We start from the raw sequence: 5,090 nt of genomic DNA on the forward strand, positions 1-5,090 counted from the left end.
AGGTGTTTATGGATATATGCTCATAGGTTTAAAAATGTACTCTTACAAGACTGAAAATCTAATGGTGCTTCCTTTTTTTTCCTTCTTTTGATTACAAATTTGATATGGATGACAACTCAGGGAGTAGCCATGAGGGTTGAGTGGAGAACTTTGTCTCTCACATCGACGATATTAATGATGAACTTGTTTATGATATCGAGGATCTTGGGATCCTATAATATATATAGGTCGAGGAAGTGACATTTTCTAAGATCTAACTTTCACCCTTAAAGATATCGTGAATGTTATATTGTAAACTTAAATTATTCTTAAATTATTCCACAAGTCACCAATGCTACAACCATTCTACACGAGTCTCCAATTGAAAGGTCTGGGAGGTATAAGATTGTTGATTTTTATGGTTCAAGTGATGACAAGTTGATATATGTTTATTAGTGGCTGAGAGAGACGTTGAGGATTGTAGGACAACTTTATCTTGCCTCGAAAGGCAATCTTGAGTGAGCAACCACTCTGACGTTATTGATTAGTCCATTGAAGCAAGTTGGGTATTTTTGGGATGATTTTAGCTCATTTAGACCTAGAAAATAGGGAATTTCTAAGGACAAATATTGTGGAATGATCAATTAGGTAAGTAACTCATTATGAAAAATCAAAATGATTTTTCCTTGATTTGACGAGAAAGTTTTTAAGTATAGTTAGGAAAGGATGAAGACCCTTCTCACCCATTGTCACACCTCAATATGGGGTTAGATTTCTTTTAATTTAAAATATGTAAAATGATATAAAGTTTGATTGGCAAATAATTGATTTATCTTACTATTATTTTAGTAAACAAATTGAGGGCCATTCAATAAGAGATATACTTTTTTAAGTAAGGATAAGATAGCCATGGTTGGAATACATTGCTTTCAGCTCCCACTTTCGGCCAGCTTTTGTATCCATCAAAGCCTTGGTATTATTTTCAACTCATGCCAACTGGAAAAAAAGAAAAAAATCATACGAAATGGCACGCAAGAAGATCAGAGAGTTTGATTCCAAGAGATTGTTGAAAGAGCATTTTAAGAGACTTTCAAGAAAAGATTTGCCAATCAAACTTGCACAAATTACAGAATCAACCGATTTCAATCAGCTAGTGGAGAATGAGCCATGGCTATCGTCACAGAAACTGGTTGTTAAACCTGATATGTTGTTTGGAAAGCGTGGGAAGGTTTGTTTGGTTGGCTTAAATCTGGATTTTACTCAAAGAGGTGGAAATGAGTGGATGAAAGGGACCTGTTACAACATTCATTGTTGAACCTTTCATCCCTCATAATGAAGAGTTCCACCTTAACATAGTCTCTGAGCGACTTGGTTGCAGCATTAGCTTTTCAGAGAGTGGAGGGATTGAAATCGAAGAGAACTGGGATAAGCTTTATTGGGCAATCTAGGTGATTCTCAAGCTAGGGCCTCTCCTGACAACACTTCTGCACATGGTTCTGAAACGACTTAGGGACAAGCTTCCCCAAACACATCCTCTTCCTAACCCTTGGGGCAACACTCTTGGTGGTGGTAAGTTTTAGCCTTCTGTTCCCCATTAAAGCATATTTTCCTTCTAGCCATACCCGGTGGTTCAATGTTCATATTTTTTTTTATTATATGCACATGGAAATCCTGTTGTAGAGAACAAGGAAAGTAGAATCCAAAATGCTACTGGTTGTCAATAAATAAATAAATCAAAGAAGTACGATCCTTAAAGCCGATGGTCTAAGTAACTGTGGTTATGTGGATTTGATCAATGTTTGAAATGAAACATCATATCCAATTTATTCAAAAGTGGGGTAAATGATTTGTTTGAGACTCATCTAATCATAGCTTATTGTCCACCTTTGCATGATTCTAAATTACTTTTGAAAATCACGTGGGTTTTGGGGGTTTGTTATTAAAGTGAGAAGGGGAAATTACAAGGTAAGCCATCCAAGTTGTTAAAAGCTCAACCTTGTCTCTTAGCTTTCATATTATTATGATTATGGCATAATGGTTTTATTAAGATCGATTTAGTCCCTAATTTTAGTAATTAAAAATTATTTTAACTCCTAAAGTTTTTAGTTTTAATAATTGGGTCCTCAAAATATTAGTCAGATTCTAATAAGTTATTTTTATGACTAGAAAAATTATTTGAAGTCGTATTTGTACGATAGATCGTCCGTGTTCGTTAGAAAAAGATCGGAAGCTATAAATCAAGTTGGTGAGCTGGAATTCAAGAGTAAAATTTTGGGTTTTTTTGACATCCTGAGTCCGATTCCGAAGTCTGTTTAGCCAAATTCGAACCCGATAAACTGTTTTTCATTGATTAATCACCCGATTCGATCTGTTTTTCAGAATTAAGCTCCGTTTTTTATTAAATTTATATTGTTATGTATTTGAGGAATTATTAGAATATGATTTCAAGATCAAGGGCGTTTGAATAGAAATTAAATGGTCGATCAGGATGGCACGGAAATTGAGGTAATATATTACTACCTCTTTATGCTTTATGGAACACGTTGATAATGGATAAATGCATGGACATATATATATATGATTGGTCTATTATGTATGTCTGATTATGGATGGATTCGAACCGAATATAATTTAAGTAATAAATTAGTTAAGACTCTATTGAATTACAAGTTCTGTGATTGAGTGATAAAGGAATCAGTCCTGAATATGTGAATTATAATTTAACTTATTAAAGGTACTTGGATGATAAACTATATGAATACTTCGATTAGATAAAATTATGAAAATACCCTTATGTTGTAAAAAGACAATAATTGACCCTGAAAGTTGGATAAGAAGTTATAAATACATATTGATCTGATGAAACTACTGATGTGTATGCAAAATACTAGTTTTTCTTAGGAAATCTGGATAATCGATTTCTAAACTCAATATGGCTTGTACAAGATACTAGAAATTTGACAATGAATATTTTAAAGTTTAAAGATTATTCGGAAAAAAGATAAACCTTAGAATCTCTGAATTATAATTATCTTTGTTAAGAATTTTAATACCGAAATTATATGGTTAAGAAATTACGAAATTACCCTTGAGAGGTAAAATAGTCCAAGTTGACCCTGAATGAGAAAATACTTTGAGGATTCGTACTTAACTCGATTAAGGACGGATTTGATTATTAAGATCCTGACTTAGTGCATGAAAATTCCTGATATTCCGTTTGTAAAATCTGAGAAGGGACTTGACCCGGAAATATCCGAGTTATGAGTAAATATCTGAAGAATAATTTGTCAGGGGTGTTCTGTTGTCAGAATTGTTCGAAAGGACTGAAATAAATGATAAGATTGAATTTAATAGTAAGATCAGACGGAAGGAAATGATTGAAATACACTGAATCTGTAAAATGACCAAAATACCCCTATCATGGAAATGACCCAAGAATATCACCAAGCTCAGGAATGATTGGATATCCTTGAGCTCTGAAATGAATGGAATAAAACTAAACACTAAAATTACCAAAATAACCTTATTGCCTAAATTAAGTAAATGTCTTGGATTAATTAAGGAATCCAAATAAGCATAGGTATTGGACTACCTTTAAAAGTAATGGAACGTAATTTAAGTGAGTAGATCAACCCTAAAGCTATATCAATACCTAAATGGCATAGATATTACTGGAATGCATGTTCGCCTTCTCAAGTTTGGCTTGATGATAAATTTTGGAAGTATTCAGCTCAGCTCAACTCTAGATCACATTTAGTACTAAGAATTGGACGTTTGTTCGACAAATCAACCACGAAGACCAAATTGAATGGAACGAAAGTACAACATGTATCTTAAATTCAGTATCGTTTGAATTACTCTGGAAAATCCCGAAGTAACTGGAATAAACTTGAATGCTAAATGAACTAAGTAACCTCAAGGACTAAGGATTAAGTAAGTGATTTGGATGAGTCTGGAAACGTTAATGAACATACATGATGTAATGTTCTTATGGATCTTGAACTACAAATCAAGCACGTCAACATTTCATGATATAGTGGAAGCGTGAACATGAAATAAAGACACTAGAAGATTTATTCAACGATGATTCTGAAGATTATATATGGACTAGAATTTGTGGTATTAAAGTGTAAATACCCTGTAAGGACAATGAATTGACCAGTCGATGAGCATTAATTTTGGGAGATATTCATCTGAAGTTGTTTGATAATGAAATCAATCGACATAGACTGTAAATGTCCTGAATCTTCATTTCTTCCTTATCAGCTCAAGTCATATTCTGAATAACTGATGATTTCGTTAGTTATTAAACTATTCCTATAGTGATTCTAATTTTCGATATCCTATCGGTATACTGAAGATTCATGTTTCTCTACCTGCTAAGATTATCCAGTACCTCTGAATAATTTCTGTAAACTCTGGTGTGTTCCCTAATCACCTGGATATTTTACCTGATTTCCGATTTGATTTCTATTATAATACCTGACCTGGATTCTGATCGGATACTTGACCTGGATTCTGATCGAATACTTGACCTGGATTTTGATCTGATACTTGACTTGGATTATATTTTGATTTTTGATATATCCGTTTACGGACGGAACATGTTTTATTTGGGGGGGTAATGTTGGAGGAAGTATACCCGGAGGCTCCTCGGCTGTGTGCTCAGGGCCTTACTTATTGGCTCCTCGGTTGTGTGCTCAAGGCCTTTCTGGACTTGGCGGTGGGTGTATAGTTCTGGGGAACCTACACATTTTGGACTTGACGGATAGGGGTATATATATATATATATATATGTTTTAAAAAGATATGAAAAGTTACATGATTTTTGGGAACACACTAGAAAACCTATTCTGATCTCATGAACCTAAACATCCCAAATATTTTTGCATCAGAACTGAATATTATCTGTTAATACCTGAAATATCAATGGGAGCTCAGCTCAGCCAAAGAAATCTGTAGATATCTGAACCAATAAGGAAATATATGTTTATCTGTATCTGCATGTTCTTCAGCAACATTCTGTATTACTGAGCTTTTCGAAGCTCACTCTATTACTCACCACTTCAGGTTAAAAGATTGTACCAGTACAGCTATCAAAATCAGTAAGG

The 5,090-nt window shown here is 33.9% G+C and overlaps 1 long non-coding RNA gene across 1 annotated transcript; it reads left to right on the top strand.

The window, feature by feature from the left end:
• Window positions 1–1,235: 1,235 nt before the first annotated feature.
• Window positions 1,236–5,090, top strand: LOC120187476. Its single transcript, XR_005522292.1, has 3 exons — window positions 1,236–1,548; window positions 2,405–2,484; window positions 5,050–5,090. It is a non-coding gene; the product is annotated as an uncharacterized LOC120187476 (long non-coding RNA).

The sequence above is a fragment of the Hibiscus syriacus genome, unplaced genomic scaffold (genome assembly GCF_006381635.1).
Source record: "Hibiscus syriacus cultivar Baekdansim isolate YM2019G1 unplaced genomic scaffold, ASM638163v2 tig00113725_pilon, whole genome shotgun sequence".
NCBI lineage: Eukaryota > Viridiplantae > Streptophyta > Magnoliopsida > Malvales > Malvaceae > Hibiscus > Hibiscus syriacus.